Below are 20481 nucleotides of genomic sequence, written 5' to 3' on the forward strand. Positions count from 1 at the left end.
ATTAACTCATACAGCTGCTATGATGCTCAGACTGCTTGATAATCACCTGTTTCATTTGTTGCTGCTTTACAATTTCATGTGCTGAATCAGTGCTGATGAGTTTCTGGTAGCACCTCAGGGAATTCAGATTCAGTGGTTGTTACTGATTTCCTTTGAGTGGAAGATACTTTCTCTATAATAAGTGGGGTAATTTACCCTTTCTTAAGTTGGTTCAGTGAAATCTTGGGCTTTTATTTCCCATATTTTCATGATTTCCATTACTATCACTTCAAGTTACAGTCCTAGTTTGTGTTTCTTATCTTTAAATGTGTTGCTTAAAAAACCAGCACTGTGGTTTAGGCTATACTGATGTTTGTATGATTCTGATTTTAAATCCTCAAACAGACTATGGAAGTATGGAGAACACAAAACTGACTGAGATTTCACTTAAGGTTGTGCAGAAGCACCCATGAAACTTGAAGGAAAACTTTATTAAGGAAGATGGGAAAATCTCATCTTTCCAAAGAAGAATTAATGTTCTTGAATATAATTAGCTCTCCATTTTCCTTTCACTTAATTTTGAGTGAAGGCAGTTATGGCTGCTGGCAAATAAATTAAGTCACTTTAAAATCTGTAGATTGGTCCAATCAGTCTAATAAAAAAGAGTGAGGAATTTGCTTCAGAAGGAATTAAAAATAAAGCACAAGGATAAATAAACTTTTGAGCTGTGCAATTTAGATTTTTACTTTCTGAAGATACTTTAACATAATTGTGTATACAGAGAACTACAGAAATCAGTTCTGGACAAGTAGTGCTTCATCAAATCAAAAAAGGATTAAATGAGCTGGGTCTCCCTCACCTGTGCCTTATGTACTTGCTGGTACTTGAATAGGCTCAGAAACCATACCAAAACTTCAAACTAGCAAATTCTTCTTGGCTTTTTTTTTTTTTAAATATCCAGTTGGATTCTCATTCATTGTAGTCTCATTTTTATTGTGAACTTTTTTTCCAAAGTAGCTGTCATATTCCTTATTAAGTGATTTGGTTTTGGTGATTTTTTTTTTTTAATACTGTAGTTTTAAAACATTCTTGTCTTGTATTGCTGCTTTCTAGGTTGATACATGTCTATGTGAATATTCATAGAGAAAAGAAACCTCACTTCAGTTACTCATTTTTTTTTAAAATTTAATTTTAATTCTTTTAAATTATATTTTTAATAGTTCTGAATTTCTCATGTTGGTATTTGATTTATGTGTTTTCTGGACATGAATGCCTCTTCTGTTCTTTTTTCTTTACTGTGCTGTCTTTAACTAGAATTGCTTATGCAGAAAGTGAAGGTTGGTTTTGAATATAGCTGAAACACAGATTTAGTTACTTAAATGTGAAGCCTAAATCTGGAAATGGCCTTGGGAGGCTTGACATTTTCTAGAAAATAAAATTGCTCCTTGGATACTTTCATATGAATTGGGAAGCTATTTTAATGTGAAGGCAGGGAAGGGAACAATACAGGGAAAGAGTCACTAGTAGTCTTGCACCTTTTTTCAAAGCTGACAGTGGGAATAAAGCACCAGAAGAGTGCATTTATCAGCCAGTTTGCTCCAAGTGATGTGGTTTATTCTGACTTGTTAAGGATTGAGTGCACAGTATTAAATGTTATTTACATAATTACTTTGCAGTTGGAAGTAGTTAAGAATCTTCCAAGAATAATGCAGAAAATTTGCTTTTCTCAAAATACATATCTTGCTTGAGGTGCTTTTGGTTAAAAGTCTGTGATGAGAACTGGCTTTCATCCACCAATTTGAACCAATAAGTTTTGGTGTTTTGCTTTTTTTTTTTAAGGTCATAATTTTAATGGACCAGAGTTTGTTGTTGCATGAAGAAATTATAAGATTTTTGAACAGAAATAGAAAAATCAGTCAATGTTAGTTTAACCTTCCCTTAGAACCCTGAAATAAAATGAAGTGGAAAAGCTCTGGAAACCAGATTAAGACACACTTGGATGGACAGAATTCACTTACTGCCTTTCTAATTTTAGAGCATTGTGGTGGTCAAAACTATATGAGATTTCATGAGAAACTGGTAATAAATTGAAGTAAAAACTCACTGATGTGCATTAGTTTCAGAAAACCCTGTGAAAACTACAATGCAGAAAGAGTATCTTGGTGAACTAAGTGCTGTGAAATTGCTAGGTTTAGAACTTCTAGGTTAGTTCTAGATTGAAACGACAGCACTTGCAAACCATCAATCTATTGGACCTTTTGTAAGACAAGATGGTTTCTCAGACAGCCTTGAAACTTGTAGTTTGTGTTGGTAAGGATTTGTGTCTGCCTGTGGGAGGTGGAAAGGAAAAGAGTCAGGGCTTGGCTTTACTGAAACTCTGGACCTCTTCAGCGTTGTCATTTATGGCCTGTTCTTCTGTGTTTGCCTTTGTTGGTTTTTCAGGTATTTTCCATTTGTTGCTTTTCACTGTGCTAAACAGTCGGGAGAAAATTAAGGACAAAGTATTTCTGTAGTTAGGTTCTGTACCAGATTTTGAGAGGTGGGTGTATGATTCTGGCTTACCTGAAAACTCAGACACCCATGCAATGCTAGTTTAAATAAAGTTGTTCTTGTAGGTGCAAAGTTGTATAGATTACTTTCAAACATAAGATTTAAAATGAAGTGCATATTCTTTCCTTATTACACCTATGTTTCAGTCTAACAATTAAATTATTAAATTCTCTTTAATAGTGTCTATTACCAAGGAGGTCTTGAAAAGTACATACATACTTAGATCCCAGCATTAATACCAGCATAGGTCTAACACATTTTGATCGTATGACAGCTTAACTGTGTTTCACACTAGAAACGGTGCTTTTAATGATCAAATGAATTTTTGAAACAGTGAGGGGGTATACAGCAGAATATCATAATTTGCTTAAAATAGTACTAACTGGTGGGTATATGAAATGAGAAAAAGATTCAGACAAAGATAACATTTTCTTCCCCACAGCCCTGCCTCACCCCCCAGACATCAATGCCACTTGCACATTTGTATTTTAAATTAGACATAGACATTCTTGCTTATTTTTCTCACACATGTGTAATTTGCTGCCCTTCATAAGGGAGAAAAACAATGGATATGTTGATTGAATAAAATAAAATTTAAAAGTTCAGATAACTGGCTTCCCACATTGATCATAGTTTTTGTTGACAACACTTCCATTTATGGGCTAGATTTCATGATCTTTTTTCTTCTTAGTAAGAACATTGCTTTAAAATTAATGCTGTTACATAAATGTGAACACCTCTCCTTGCTTATTGGGTCCTGGACTGAAAAGAGAGTATGATGTGCTGTGCAATGGATGAGAGATACCCATAGGATATGGATAAGTAGTTTACTTTCTAAAGCACTGTGAAACTGGAAATAAGTTGTAAATTGAACATCTAGTTATAAAGCAACATCTCCTAAATTAGAGATTTCTTTACCACTTTCAACTAAATGTATTACATGTCAATGACACAAGTTTCTTCTGCTGGAAAGATAATAACTATAGGATAAATATTTGCATTTTGTGAACTGGAAAACAACTTTCCCTAGGAAAAAAAAGGTAGATTGAGGGGATTTTCCTCCTAGATGAACCTTTAAAATTACTGCTATAACAGTCTTCTGAGATAAATTACAGGTAACAAGAACCTTGCACTTTTTTTATCCTACCTCATGCAGCTGAATCTTCAGTAGATGGTGAGTTTGCTGTGGACTTGATGCAAAGTTGAGAGGTAACACCGAGAACAGTCCCAGTCAGTGTGTTCTGCAGTCCAAGAAAACAAAGTCCTTATCCCCAGTGAAACACTTCCTGTTGTGTTCTTAACAGCTCTATTGTAGTAAATTGTTTATTACTTAAACAAGCCATCTAAGGGGAGAAGCTGAACTGTGACATTGTATAGTAAAATTCAGTTCTGTGCTGATCATATCTTTTAAGTTTGTTTAATTATGATGTAGTTCAAGTCAGCTGGTGTAGTGTGCTATTTGGAACAATTCAGTACAAAAAGTCATGTAAGGCTATGTCACACACACATTTTCCTCTTCTAATTTTTGAAACAAACTGCTGTATTTTTACTTTGTCTGACCATTTTAGCTTTTTTAATGTAATAATCAAATTGCTTTTTAAAACATGCTCAGATATTTTAACAGCACGTGAAAGTAACTTCTGTTACTTTCAGAAGTAACTGAGTTTCACATAACTGAACTGAGTTTCACATAAATTTTTGCAAGCTGTAGAAAGAAATGAGAAGGGCTTTTTCATAGTCAGATAAGAGAAACCGAAAGCATGCATCTGACTTCGGCAAAATGCTTTTTCATTTCCTGGCTCAGCAAGAGAAGGAATCCTTATGAAGCTTTCTTAAACTTTCATTAATAATTTCCTTTGTGTTAATGCTGTCTCTGTTATGACAAATACCACTTTAATGTTTGTATTGAATTTTGTGTTTCAGAGAGATTATGAGAATGCATCTTTCTTGATCAGTGTCTGGTCATGCTCTGTCTAGGCTTTGGGAAGAGACAGCCTTTTCATTGTAGATTCCCTCAGAAATCTGGGGTGGTTTTTTTGTTGTGGTTTTTTTTTTTTTTTTTTAATCTTAAATTTTGCTGCCAGTTTCCCTTCATAGCTGAGGTTCCATTTCTAGTGTGATAATAAAACACTAGCACCATCTGGGTACAGTAATCTGTTCCTGTCTGCTGTTAAATTCTGAAAAAGTGACAGTTGTTTTGATAGTTTTGCAAAGCAGGAAATTACAGACTTCTTCTGCTTTGTCAGAAACTTCAGCCTGCAGCAGGAAGAGCTACTGGGATTCCAAAGAACATGTTCCAGGACACAAAGTGTTTCTGTTTTAAGTCTACTGCTTGGGAGGAAGCTAACTGAATATTTTTTTTTTCTTTTTTCTGATAGTTTTTAGTAATTATAATCATCTTCTGGTTTCTTTTTGTATAGCTTAGAAATAATTTTTTAACATGCCATGGTGCAAACAGACCTTATTTTTAAGAATTTGTTGCTAGTATAGTTGCCGAAGCAAAAACCTTCATGAAGTGAAACTTGCCTTTCTTCTCCTCTTCTGGGTTGTATACACGTGGTAACACTGACAGATGTGTTTGTTGAATGTCTGCTGGCACGGACAGCTTCCTTTAGAGTTTTAGCATAATCCGTAGTTGTAGTTTCTCCTTCTTCTGTCCCCAGAAGGTTACTCGGGTTTTTCTCTCTGCCAGTTTGGTTTGAGTAGAACTTTCTCATTTAATAATTCATTGGATAATTAATGCTGAAGTTTAAATCTCGTTGTATATAATGGCAGTTCTGGTGTAACATTTTCTGAACACTGAAACAGTGGAATTTCTTGTATCATTCTTGTGTAATAATGCTGATAGTGTGACATGAAGTCAAGGACATGCAGTGTCTTCTGCCTAGAGAAGTCAAGATAAACTTAGTAAAAGCAAAAAATAGCGAAAGCAGAGCGTGTACTTGTGGACCCAGTGGGTTTTCTCAATAAGTGAGGAGGGTACGTGAGCACTCTCCTCTGTTTTGACTTGCCTGCAGGAGCAGATTTGATGATTACAACTCTTTTGTACTTGCATCAGGGTTTTAGAAGAAATGGGAAGCTCAAGGTGTGTGTCTTTATGGTAAAGTTTTTAAGTTACTGTATTCCCTAGCCTACAGTCTTTCTGATTTATAATAGTGGGCGTTTGTTCTCTGACCTACATTTGTTCACAAAGGTGACATATATATTAAAATAAACAATGGGCATTTACCTCTAATGTGTATCTTAACGATTTTCTGTACTGCAGTTATTTTCAACATACGGGTTTTTTTTAGTCTTGTGTGGTGAATGAACACAATTTTTACAGCTCAGCTTCTCTGTCCTCTTGGGTCATTTCCCATGACATGCCTTCAGTTTCTAGAGCGCAGTCTGCATACAAACCAACAGATGAAAGATACAGCAGATAAAAAAGAAATCGGACAAATTCATGTAGAGTATCATCCTCTCATTCATCCCTGAAGCTATGCATTGGCTGGTGAAAGTGGGGGAGAATCTAGTGGGAGGAGTTGCTCAGAGATTGTTCTGTGGTTTTACCACAGCACGCACAGATAGTTGCAGTTTGACAGAGGATGCTGGGCTGGATGGACTTGAGGCTTGGACTTACAAAGATGCTTCTATGGGGAGATCCCGTGGAGTGACAGACTGTGCAGCTGGGAGCCTTGTGAATGCACCGGGTCTGCAGTTCTCTGTAAGCTCTATTCTTATCTTTAGTCATACTGACATGTTTCCTTTCTGTCCTGGAAATGTAGCATTTTCTTCCTACAGTAAATAAGAAACAAAGAAAGTTGTTACTTTTGGGGGGTAACCTCTTGAACAGAAAACAGGAAAAAAAGTTAGTATGAATTGCTTTCAGTGTTAAGCGTTCTAATACATTTAATCTCATGTCTGAAGGTCATAACCCCTGCTGTCTTGCTGGGTTGAAGGAGAACAAATTTCACTTTTTGGGGACAGTTGTTTCTGCTCTGGCAGAATAATTTATTTTAATAATAAGAGTTTCTTCATCCTACACTTTCTAGCGTGTAGTGTGTCCTACATCCTTTATTCGTTAGTCCTACATCCTGTAGTCTTTAGTGTGGTAAATCCCATTTCTGCATGTGGGCGATCTTCTCCACTGGAATAAATCTGTATTACAATGCATGTGTACTGTAAAAGAAGCTTGTTCATCAGAAATTTCATCCTGTTTTATTTTCCTGGGAAAATGTTGGAGGACCACATGAATTAGTTTGGAGATCAAATCCAGACCAACAGTTTTCCATTTTCTCTTCTCCAACTTAAAGTTTCAGAATATGTGGTGGCATTTTGGGGTTTTTCTCTGAAGTCAGATGAACATCAGTAGGGGTAAATAGAAATGAATAACTGAGGTAGGGAATAGGAACTTTTTAAACTGACCTTGTGTCTGCAGAGATGGTATATGGAACTGTTTCAACAGGTTACCTACCTGAGAAAGGATAGCTCCTGGTCCCTTCTTCCTTTGGATTGGCATAAATAGCTGTTTTTCAGAGCCTAGGTATTTAAATTACCTAATGTGTTTCTAGGCTTGTTACCACATTAGTTCTAATGTTTGTACTTGATTTAAGAGTTCTAAGAGTATTCTAGCAGCAAATTCAAGATTCTACTTGCATATAAATATTTTAGGTACTCTTTGCTGTTTGATTTTTTTTTTTAATACTCTGTTTTTTTTCATGCTTTTAAAAGCATCTTAATCTATAAATCTTAAATGTTTATGTTTGAGGTTGAGATCCATTACCAAATTGACAAAGTATACCCATCACCTTGCCTCTTCTTTAATTGATACAGAATGGCAGAGAGGGAACTAAGAAGAAATGAAATTTGGGTGTATTCCTTAAGTAGGTTTGTTTTCAGATGACTACCTGAAAAAACATTTTAACTTTTTTTCTTTTCATACCTCAAATTTTTGAAATCTGCTTGGTAAAGAAATAAAAAACCTGCAGTTTTTACTTTTTCCGTATTGTCACCTGGAATAAACTTTCAGTAACCTCTTGGAACCTCCAATTTCCACATGTTCCATATGATAACATGCCCTGAGACTCATTTTAGCTTTTTTTTTTTTTAAAGACTACATTATAATGCTAAAAATACCTTAATATCTCTGTCCCATACTGCTTGTGTATAGGAAGGCTTTAGAATTTTGTTGCAGCCTGTTGGAAGCTGCTTTATGTGGCAGAAAAATGTAGTATTTCTGATTTTTCTGTTTTATGATCTAGTTCAATTCTGCCCTGTAGAGTAGACTGTGTGTTGAATTTCCCCTCTATTGTATGAGTACATTATTAAGTTGGAATATTCAGAATAAAATTGTTGACTTGGGTTTTTTTTGAGACAACATTCAGCATTCCTACTTACTTGATTTTGTGTTTTCAAATGAGCTAACTAGGGAAAATGTTGCATCTTGTTTTTATGCAAGACAGATTTTAACAGATTAATTACACAATTTTGTTTTTTTTAATAGCCTAACAATATTTCATAATATATTGAACTTTAGGAAGTTGAATTTGAAAAATTTACCTTGGGAAGCAGTTATTTTGAAGTGAACTGCATAGAAAACAAAGCTTTCAATTGTGGCTTCAGTTTGAAATCTTATGCTAGCTTTATATGTCATGTCTAAATGTGCTCTGGCTTGAGAAGGGGAGCACAGCAGTCTTTGTGAGTCTAAATGCACATCACACTGCTGTGACTGCATTTTCTCACGAACACTAGAACTATGTTTCAGTGTGGCACTCAGCAGTAGCATGGACTCCTGTCTGTGGTTTGCATGATCCACCCAATGTTGAATTTTGTGTGACGCTGGTTGCTGACAGTGTTAGGCGGTAAGTTAAAACCCAGTCTGCTCTAAGAGATGAGGGCTGCAGTTGTGTTACATCCCTCTAGAGCAGGTAGATGTGTCCATAAACAAGACCACATTTTCTCACCTTTTGTTGTTAAAGTGTTATTTATGAATTAATTGTGTGGAAATGATCTGAAATCCAACATTCCTGGGGGGCAGCATAAAAGCTTAACACATAGGATGATACAGGTAATGGATAAAACATATCTGTGCATTAAAGCACATATCTGTGCATTAAAGTTTCCTTGTAGGGAGGGATATATATGATATGCTTACAGCATACAAAGTTTTTCCGTCTTGCTTTAAAACTTAACAGAACTATGAAAATACTGCCCTATACTTAGGGGTTTGTGTAGCAGGCTTTCTGCTTAACGTGGATTTTTAAAAATGGTTTATGTATTGATGGCAACAAAATGGAATATGAAAAACATTTATTTCATGGTCCTTTCATAAATGGGACACTTATACCAGGGATTGACACAGCAATGCTTTTCCCATGCAGCCTTAACTTGCTCTGCAAGTTATTTTCTTAGTAAACCACCACCATCCCTGCAATAAAAAACAAACCACAAAACCCCCAAAATACTCCAAGCATGGTACATGTGAAACTGAAAATCAAAGTTCTGATGCTTCTTTACTTTACAAAAACAAAAGCATGCTGGGACAATCTGAATAAAGCATCTGCTATTCAGGACTGAAGTTTCTTTTGAGCTATTTTGAGTAAATTACAGAAATGTTTTCATTTCCACTGCTGCCTGAATCATACTCTCTACTTCCTAATAATGATTGTTAATCAGTTGATGGAATAAGACCAAAATATTTGTAATTTGACTTTTCCTTATTTCAAATTGCTTATTTCAAATGGTTGGTACACCTGGCATATTGTTTCTTTAGGGAGGTGTGCTGAGAACTGTGGAAAAATCATAGTTGGGATAAGGATCAGTTGAGGATGTTTTTGAGAGTTGACTTCTGAGCTAAAGGTATCAAGGACCAAACATAAATGAATAAAACATGGCGACATGAATTATACTATTAATCTCCAAATCTGCACAGTAAGGGAAGACATCTTAAAAAAAAAAAAAAAGGGAAAATAAGGTGGATGTTGACATTTGACTTGATTAGTTTATGTTGTAGAACAGGTACTTCTGAATCATGGACCTGCATATTTCTCCGGGATTGATAGCTTAGTTAACAAATTGAGCAAAAGTAAGAAAGGCAGGGCTTTTCTGTACAAAGGTATAATTTTGAAATAAAGTCTGCAAATAAAGACATTTGAAAACCATGCTCTACATTTATTTTAGAAGGCTTTCTTAATAAGCCCAAATTTAATTACTTGAAATTCTAATTTCAGTACAGCCTTACTTCTTTTGTGTAATAGTGAAATGTCATTTTCCAGACAGATGTTTGTTTATACAATTATCTCAGATATACTTCATGAGAAGTTTGAGAAAACCCTGGAACTTCTTTGCTTACATGTGAGGCTAAGTGATGTTTCAACCTATCAAAAATGTTATAATTACAGTGCATGAATATTTAGGCTTTGTGAGCATCATGTGGGAGCATCCCAGCATTCTTTCATATATTGGGAATATTCATGAAAGGATTTTGCTATTATTATTTTAGTTTTCTAAATGGAAGTTTACTAATGTCTAAATATCAGACAACTGCTCTGTAGAGGTCAAACACAACTGTGGACAGAAGATGGATGTTTGAGGATTGCATTGATGAGCTTACATGAGTAGTCCACAAAAGCCTAGTGTATAGTATTACAGAACAAACACAATGTTTGTCTTTTGGGCTATGTGGGAGAGCAGTTTAAAAATCTGAAAGCACACTTGTGTGTTAATGTTTTGGTTTTTTTTTTCTTTGAAGCCATGGACTTCACTGAGTGCTGCTATCTCAACTGAAGCAGTGCTTAAGGGTACTGCATAAATGGTTGGTAACTGCTTCCTGTCTGTAACTTTCAGGGTCCTTTAGTGTGGATGAATTTCATGGCAATTCCTAATTAGATTTTTCTTGGTTGCTGGTTCATGGCTTGAAATCTTTTCTTGCAGTTCTGCTTTGACTTTATTGTTGAAAAGTTTGGATGGGCACAGACTTGCTGCCAGCTACCCGAAAGGTGGTCTGAGTAGTTGTTGGTTTTAAGTGACTAAAGAAAAATACATCTTAAATTGTAACTGATATCTTAACTGGTCAATAACATAAAGAAAATCATAACCTTTTGTCTTGAATGCTGACAGTCAATTTCTGATAAAGCAAGAGTTTAATAGGCAGATAGTTACAAAGAAGCATCTGTCATGATGCACTTTTTGAAGTACTAATAACTGCATTTATGGTGACTGTCAGTATTAAATATTTAAATCAATACCAGATAAAGCTGAATTTGAATTTTAAGTGCATCATTTTCATTCTGCTTCTTAAGTTCCCTTTCTAAGGATATCTAATGGGTGAGAGAAAGATCTTTGTAATTGAAAACATGTCTCCTATGCCTGAAGTATACCTATATCTGTATATTCCTCTGCTCCTTGTTTCATGACAAGATAAATAATTATCTTGTCATGAAACCTACTGAAAACACCTTTGGTGCTTGTCCTATAAACACTGCAGTAGTTTTCTCAATGAGAAAATAAATGAGCTCTTCCGTACTCTTACTTATTTTGTAGCTTCAGCAATATGAGGCTGCTTCTTCAAACACAAGGGTTATTTTTTCTTTTATGCTTGTGGGTTAGGATAAATGAAGACGTTTTTTTTAAAGTCACTTTAATGGGATACCTATCCATGGTAATAAAGCAAGCAGTGAGTACTGCTGTTAGTATTTCTGAAATAAGTGCTCTAGAGATTTTTCAGTTAAATTGTTTAACTTTTTATAGTTGTTTCTAGTCCTTTGTATGCCCATAAGACTTGTGTTCTGTGCCTGTGCTTATTTCTGTTTATAAGTTTCACATTCTTTGTAAGTTTTTTTCCTCCTTCCCTGATTCTGTTGGATTAATTTTTAAAAAAATGGTAAATGCAGCTACTCTGATTTTATTTAACAATAGTATAACGAAGTTTAAGTTATTATTGTAACTCCTTCCCAGCCAAACCCCATGCAGTTACCTTTGGGAGAGGATCTGAGAATGTAGTAATGGACAGTAATTACTCTTACTCAGTTGTGCTGCTGATTAGAGAGGACAGTAAAATATTAACTATCCAGTTCTGAAAAGCCTTCTTCCCTTCCTCTTCAAAAGGGTTTTTAACAGCAATAGGAAATTGTTCAGCACTCTGCCAATACATACAGGTGACATGATCTGTTGTTCGTTACTTGTTTTAAAATGTTACTATTTATGTTCAATATATTTTGTGGTCCCAAAGTCCTGTATGAGGTTAGAGACAGATTTGTTCAAACTACCTTGTAAGCGCATATAACCAGAATGTTTCAATAATGCAGTGGTGGGAGATGAGTAAATGTCAGTGTAGATTTGGGGTTTGTTCCACAGTGTGGTTTATTTTTTCCAATAGGACATATTTTTAAATCTTTTTGTACTGCATTATGTATAGAGTGGCTTTCAGTGTGCAAAGTGGTGGTGTAGTCAGTACAGTGATGGTATTTTAAGAATTTTTGCTAAACAATCACTCCACACAATCCTGGAGAAAAGATAGTATTTCTTAGAGCTGGCAAGCATGGGAATACTAAAAAGTGCTTGAATCAAAAATTGCCAAAATAAATGCAAGAAATTACAAGTAGCCAAAGCATTTTCTGGTGGACTGCTGAAAGGCAAAAGTGAAAGTACCACCTGCAGCTTCCCCCACAACATTTTGAATTCACATTAAATAAATGCTGTCTGGTGACTTTTTGCAGGAAGTGCAATTTGCCTTTTTTTTTTCTCCCCCTATTACTACTTTTCCTGTAATAATTACCGAAGCCATGGGTTTAGAGAACTCAGGATGGTGATCAGAGTGGAATGCAGGGAGTCAGTGTGTGTACATTCTGAGCACTGGTTTTAATAAGGAGAGAGATGACAGTTCTTGGTAACCCACAAAACCTGTGACAGGTTGGGAGTGGTCTGTTGGCAGTCAGTATGTTAACTGAAATCTGAACATAACTAAGGCATCTTTATTCACCACTACGGTCTCTTTAAGACTTAGCACTTCATGTCAAATACTTCTACTCTTTCATGAACCTGGACTTAGAAGGACGACATACGTGTCACTAGATTAAAAATGAATTAGTTTTGCTATTTTTATTTTTAAGAGTGTTTCGCAGATAGGAAAACTGATACCAGCTGACCTAATGGCTCTTACTCTTACATCATCCCTCAAGTACTGTATAAAGCTTCATACTGCTTCTAATTTCTTTTGCATGGTATGTCTTAATGAAATCAGACTATTCCTTTTCATATACTAACATGTTTTGCGTAAGTGCAGTATCTATCTATATAATGCATCTGATGCATCTTTCTAGATCTATGTAATGTTATTTTTCTCGTATTATGGAGACCATGCTTTATGATGCTGTTATTCGCAGTCCCTTGTGTACAGGGGAGGCATTGTAGCTGGGAGCCTGGGATGAAGTGGTTAATCTGAAAGCTTGAATGCAAAGGCCTTCTATCAAATTTGGTTCACATGGAACAGGGTCTTTCCTCAAGTCACTGGTGACAAGCTGGAATGCTCATAAAGTAATGCTCCTCTTGTGTTATGCTCTGTGAATGTCTGCAGTTTATAAGTCAAATTTTAAGCAAACACTGAAGATACCCACTTTTCTTTACCCAGACCCCTATCATATGGAAATGAGCTCACTGCATTTTTGCTCTGACAGTATGTAATTTGTAATTAGTATCAAGAATTACATTTTGTAAGGAGTGTGAATTACTATAAATTAAAAACTTAAATACATTGTTATAAGTGAGATGTGAAAGCAGCAAAGTTTTAAAATAAAATCTCAGGAATCCACTGAAGATGATAAGAAAAAATGGTATATTTTTAAAGTGTATACTTGCTGTCCTGTATTAGCTTTCTTGTTTTGTTATCAGACCTATTTGGTTATTATGGAAAAATATTTTCATTGCTTGCTAACTGGTTTTTAAAAGTTTTTTTTAATTGTCTCACTAAACACTCTCTTCCTCATCTGGTAAGATTCCTGCACTTATTTTCTCTTTATTCTGTAGGTTTTAAAGAAGACAAAACAGGAGTTACTGAGGCTGTATCATTTTTAGCCACATGCTCACAGAAGTTTTGAATGCCTTTTCCTGTAATTTTTTTTGTCATGGTAGCTTGATGTTGTCTTCAAAAAATAAACATTTGCAATAGTAGCTGCCATTGTTGAAGTGGGTGTAGTTACTGTATAGTTGGCCTGTGGTTAGATTAGCTGACAGAGACCACCAAAAGGTCTCCTTCTTCGAAAGGAGACAGCCCTGTTCAGCACAGAGCACTCTATACCTGCAAGGGCACTGCATGTGTGAGCATTAAGGAACTGCAGAACCTAAATCTGGATCTTCATGGTGATAGCCAGCTCTCCTTTAGCTCTCTGCTGATAGAAGATAATGCTTTCAATGTGTGTCTACCATAAGTGGGTGAAAGGGTTGCTAGGGTTTTATTTTTTTACCCAGCAGTTACTCTGAATAGGCTTGCAAGGAATTTTTAATGTTATTTCTGTGCCGTAGGAAAGCTTTTTATGACAGTCAGAAATTTGTGTGGAAACATTTATCCCACTTTGGCCTTTGAGCAAAATTCAGTGTATGCATGAATCTTCAGAACACAAGGCCTTTTTGAATGAGTCTCTGACTGTCAGTGAGCATGACATATATCTCTTTAGCAAGTATAGTGCCTGTTCAGTATAGCTTATATATATAGCTGTTTCTATATCATGTTATCATACTAATGATATCAATTCCTAGTGTAACTTGGATTGATAAATACATAGACAAGAAATATAAAAAGATGGAAAAAAAAAACCAAACATAAACTTTAAAAAATTAATACCAAATAGCAAAACATAAATTAAAGAAACAGATTGGGATGCTTAGAATACTAGGGGCCTGCTTTGTGATTCCTAATTGCTACTTCAGTACAACTAATAGATAAGAATAATAATTGGTTGTAATTGTCAGCAGTGTGCACTAAGAAACAAATATAACCCTGGTGAGAAATAGTGGTTGTCATGAAAGCATGTCAGTTAGATCATTCTTCAGAAAAGAGCAGGAGACCTGTTAAATTTCTTTCTGCATCTCTGGTCTCCTCCTGTGTGGCCAGACTAACCAGCCATTAAGACTTAAAATTTGTAGAGGATGTTGTTTCTTTTCTAGAAATAACATATATATATAAGCCTTAAATTTTTTCATTTGCTTTCTTTTATTGTTTATGATCATATTTTGCTGAGAGACCTTTCCAGCAGTAATCTCTGAACATTTGGTATCTGCTGAGAATTCTGCCATTTTGAACAGGGCCAGGACATTCTAAATTTTTTTTCATTTATAACTATCACAGAAATCATTTAGTAGGTTGTAGCTTTTAAATTTTATCTAGCTTCTTTTGTCCAAGCTACTTGTTTGTATGCTATTTTATTTTCACCATTCTCATTGAAGGTAGAGAATATAGTGAGCAGGTTTATCTGCCTAACCCTAGGATCTTAAGCTGATTCAAAGCATAATTTTTTTGTATGAAATATCTGATGTTCTCTACTGGTGACAGGGCAGTAAAACTGGCTAAGAAACTCTTAATCTTGTGCATTATGTGTGGAGATGTTCTGCTCTTCTCTGACAGTCATCTAATATACAATAAGCAATTTTATCTTTAAAAGTAGGATGGACACTTGAAACAGTAGGATATCTATCTGATATACTGACATAAAAATAATCTCCAATGAGAACTTTGTTTTAGGACTTGTATTTTGGCTTTTATCCTACCTATAAGTCTCATCTTTCTGTTAATGGCTTAGACTTCTGCATCAAGGACTTCTGCAAGGACTGTATCTGCTCTGACCTGATCCTTTCTGTGTGTTGGCCAATCACATTTCAACTAATACTCCTAGTTTCAGCTAGGACAGCCTAAGAGATCAAACTTCATACTAGAAGTGAAGAATTTGATTTATAAAGGGAGTTTACTTACATGATATGTAACAAGTAAAAACTTGTTCGTATACTTCAGGAACAGCTAGAGGAGGTCTCTGGTGGGGCAACTTGGAGGAAAGAATCCCTTTCTAACACCTATGCCTGAGATCCTATAACAGATGGTTATAGGTCATGCAGATGAACTAATCATACAGCTGACTGTAAGTGAGCACTCCAGTTCAGTCTTTGTAATGACATTACTGCTGTTTTTGAAGTAATGCCCAGTGGTATGTTGCACCACGATGGAGACAGGACTTGCATATTCTCTGCAGCTGACGTAACATGAACTGGGCATACTGGGCTCTGCTGGGATGCTGAAGTTTGTAATACTGTAATAAATATTTGAACTTCTTTCATCTCATTTTGGGTATATTAAGCAAAACTCATAAAATTATTTAAAAAATTAAACTGCACAGTTACTAGTAGCGTCCGGTCTCTTGTATCAATATAAATAATTTACCTTCTGTAAATTTTAGAAATTCTGCTCAATAAACTTGATAAAATTTCAGGGTTTTAGAGATAAAGTACCAAATTCTCTTTGTAAAGCATTTATTATGAAAGTGGGGAGTCCGAGAGATCATGTAATGTTAATGATGTTTTTCACATCTTGAAAACATCTATGTGTACGCCCTGATCCCTCTGAACTGTGACTGGCCGACTAAATAATGATAGAAAGAATTAGAGAGCACTAAGAACTTTCTGTAATACTTATGTGAGATGTCTGATAGCTTTTTTAGGAAATACACAGGGAGAAGCCCATTTCATTTGCTTTGTAGCAAGCATCTGTTGTAAACGGAGGCTGTTGTTTCTTGTGTTGTTTTGTAGGTGGACTCATTTTCAGTGCCTACTGAGTAATATGTATCTCAAAGGATTAGCTAGGTGGTTTCAGAGCAAGAAAAAACAAATGGTTTACATTGGTGAATTTGACTTCACAGAAGCTAGAAAATCCATGCAGGAAATTTACCTCTGTATGTTTTGACATACATCTTTGGAGTTTTGAGCCTTCATCACTGGGGCTCACAGGAAGGATTGACCCTTCTTGACCAGGGCCTGTGAGGTTCCAGTGAAGGGGATGGCTCAGTCTGTGGAGTTAGAACTTTGGTTGTGAATACTGTCCTGTTAGCAGTGAAATATTTTTTGACAAATGCACCTTTTGATGTACCAGCCTTCAAGGGAGTACTCTTAACGGAATAATACAACTAAATTTCACACTTCCATAATCATTCAGCTAAAGTCTCTGTAACTATTTTTGGAAGCCAGGTACCTTTGTCTCTAGGAAGTAGCACATTTATTTCTGTTGTTAAGTGGCAGTTGCTGCCATTTATTACCAGACTGAGAAGGTTCCTATGAAATTTTTTATTTTCATAGTATCTGCCATACCTGATCTTTTGCTTTGTTAGAATGAATGCATATGGTTAGATGATAGATGCCAGCAATAGTGAATCAGCAGGAGAAGGAACAGGAGACCTGACAGGAGGACAGACCATCCCTTGTCCATCTTGCTCTGGTTTTTATTTACTGATCTCTACTTCATTAGAAATACGTAATGGCAAAAGAGAAGCTGTGAGCACTACTGGAACTGTTAGTGGCAAGAAGTTATCTAAAATATTAGTAGCTGACCACCTCAGTTCAGGGAATGGCTAACTCTTTTGTCCCTGTTCCTCACATTTGAGCACTGCTCCTAGCATGCCTCCTGGCTGGCTGACTAGTCTGGTGTTCTTGGGACCTGTTGAGGCTTGGGTTGCATTTAGCTGGGTGACCATATTGTTAATTTGTGCTTAAGATCCTCAAAATGAGATCTTTATGTCCCATCTAAGGTCACTTCCAGTTTTGATTGTTACAACAGATGGCATTTGTATTGAACAAATGATGTAATTTCTCCTGTATTCATTCTTTCTCATCCAGTGCTCTTCCATCAGGTCTGTTTTTAACTGCATTGATTGTTCTGATATAGCTCCTTCGTGACTGCTTTTGTTCATAAATATTTCTTGTGGTTCCTCATGGTTTGACCACTGCTGATATGCAAGTTAGTTTTGCTAAATTGCTTCCGACAAATGTTTAAAATAAAAGAAAAAAACCAAATAACTCAGCAGCTAATAACTTTTCTCCTTGCTATGATTGGGTATTTGTGGATATAGCAAATAGAACCTCCCTTTCTTGGTGAATTGACTCCTCTTTCAGAACTTGCCTTTTTCTTGTCTTCCTAATAAAATAATTAATAATTAATGCTAATAAAATGTGGTCAATCCTGGCTATTGGATAAAGCTTTTTTACCCAAATAAGATAGCAGAGAAGCCAAGACATCTAACTGTTGAGAGGTACAATGGAATGTACAACTGGCAAATGAATTGGAGCTACAGTTGAGCTTTCATATACCATTATATACCCTTTGTAAAAAAAACACATGCAGAGAATTAGTACTGAATTCACTAAGCTATTAGAAGTAAAGTTTGCCTGTGTACTTCACCATCATTTACTAAAACAGCATGTGTACTGCATACCTCATTCTAAAATCCTGAGTCATTGGTCCATGGAAAACAAGTTGTTCATAATCTAGCTACTCATTTACCGTTTGCAAGTCTTCAAAATTAAGAAATGAAGGACATTTTGCCTTCTCTGTTGCGTAAGATGTTGCAGTAGATTGTTTCCATGCAGTATGTTAATCTTACAGTATTGAGTTTTATAGTTCATGAAGCAAATAATCCAAAGTGAATAATGCAATTATTAAGTTGCAGATCAGTGACCTTATGCATTAAACTCCAGTATTCATCACACTGTTGACCTTGATCAGTACTCCAGAACTCAGTTTATACCCATTTCTTTGGAAATTCTTGACAATTACTACAGGAGCTGATGTCTGTTGATTTGAAAATACCGATCCAAAGAATTGAGAAGGTACTTGGTGTTGCCTTAAGGGGGAGGGAGGCAAAGTTTAAAAGTTAAAATTTATCAGAAAAAAAGCATATTTTATCTTCTTTTGTTCTACTCATGAGAAGCTGAAACATTTAAGGGCAAAATCCTGATGAAGCAGAGGGGTGGGCTGTTGAGAAATATAAGGCTCCCGGGGTCCAGACGTGTTCTCTGAGGTTTGTTTTTAGTTTGTTCATTAGCTTTGCACTGTGATTCAAATGAAACACCTCCTGGGAGTCACTTAAGCACATAGCTATCATGAATAGGTGCTGCTGTATGAAGATCAGAATACTCTGTACACTGGAGGATGAAGTCCTTGGTGGAATATGCTCTGGATTTCTTGTTTTTATTTTGTGCTGAGGTACAGTGATACAGACTGGCAGTCTAAACATCGTTGTATGGAAAAATCTCAGCTTGCCTGACATAGATGAGGGATTTTGCTTAAGAAACAGAAAACAAACAAAAAAACCAAACCTGGCAGGTTCGGGGTCACAAAGTGAGGGTATCTTCCAGTATGTAGGAGTTTGGTGCAGTTACAGGAAAAATATTTTTTCCACAGACCCAGCAGATAAGACTACTTAATGAATATTTTAGCCAAGGGTTGAGTTAAAATACGAAGTTGTTTTGATCACTTAAGAAGATGTGTTCTATAAATAAAAAGAAATACATAGAGATATACATACAACTTAAATTCTGCATAAGATAACTGATTTACTAAGCAAAAGCTTTCAGACTCGGTTGGTCTTTCCCACCTGCGTGTAGAGAAAGCACAAGAGTTCTTTGTGCAGGCAAGAGTAGATGGGTTTAGCTGTCACATGAGAGGAAGATAGCTGCTTCTGCTTTTTAGAGAACAAGCAGAGATTGTGAAGCCTCTGCTGTTGTATTACATTGTTCATGAATTCAAGTCCAAGGGCCTCTAAAAGACTTTTTTTATATCAGTTGGGAAGTTAATCATGGGTATATGAACAAATGAAATACTGTGTTGTTATTTCACTGCTGGTGGGATGTTTTCTGTCTGGTATATGAAGTACTCATGCAACTGAGATGGTTCATGTCATTAAATAACTAATATAAAAAATACAATAATGATATTTTAACTTGCATCTGTATTACTTTGGAGCTGTGCTGTTCTTATAAAGTATTTTTTGTCTTTGAACAGATTTTCTGATTGAGAAAAAAATGTAAAGCTGAGTCTTTTTACATGGTGGTTTCTTTCACATTTGAAACTTTCAGGCATGTTCTTCATTTGGACTCTATCTACTGCTATAGTATCTTTGTTCTCCATTAATTGTCACTATTTTTGTCTCTGTTTCTAGAAGGCAATGCTATGGAATTGTGCTGGGACAAAAATTACTTCTATGTCACTTGCATTACTTTTAGAATTAAGCAGGCATTAATGCTTAACCTCTGAAAAAACATTAATTCTTAAGTGGATTGTGTTTTTACTTATAAACATTTTTAAGTCCTTAATCACTAGAATCACACAGTTCTGCATATCCAAAATCAGTCATTAACAGTAAGTTTAGAAGGTAGCTTGAAAGAAAATATATTTTGTTTACAGTGTCCATCTGCTTATTACGTTTCAGCGCTGAACAGGAAGAATTATTTCCTGCCTCAGAATCCTTTGTTTCCTTTGTCTCTACAATGAGAGAAGAAAAAAAAATAACAGTACTCTCCTGACCAGCAAAAACTTTTAATTTTCTTTAAAGTACAGATTTGTGATAAATTACTTTAGTAATACAATGGTGCTGAAGATAGGAACTGTAATTTTAAGATTTTATTGCAATGAATATTGCAGGGAATATGTTTTTAGGTCATCATACAGTACATAAATGCAGTTGTGACTGCATGGTTAAATGCTTTAAAAGCTGAGACTTTTAAAGCACGGAAGAAAGCAGTGGTTGTAGCTAAATTATTATATAGTCTTCCTCTTTAAGCTGTGATTTTATTTTTGGAGTAAAGTCTCATTCTGACAGTTGTCTTAATCAAGCTTGCTTATTTCTAAAGAGCACTGACTTCAAGAAGATGGGTGGGGATCATGTGCTCCTGCTTAAGAATGTGGTTTTCTTGGTGATTTCTCAGATAGCTCAACAGAAT

General features: G+C 35.6%; 1 protein-coding gene across 5 annotated transcripts in view; it reads left to right on the plus strand.

The window, feature by feature from the left end:
- Positions 1–20481, plus strand: part of MAP3K1 (mitogen-activated protein kinase kinase kinase 1) — a 60561-nt gene that overhangs the window by 15352 nt on the left and 24728 nt on the right. The window lies entirely within an intron of this gene.

Source organism: Aphelocoma coerulescens, assembly GCF_041296385.1.
Source record: "Aphelocoma coerulescens isolate FSJ_1873_10779 chromosome Z unlocalized genomic scaffold, UR_Acoe_1.0 ChrZ, whole genome shotgun sequence".
Lineage (NCBI taxonomy): Eukaryota > Metazoa > Chordata > Aves > Passeriformes > Corvidae > Aphelocoma > Aphelocoma coerulescens.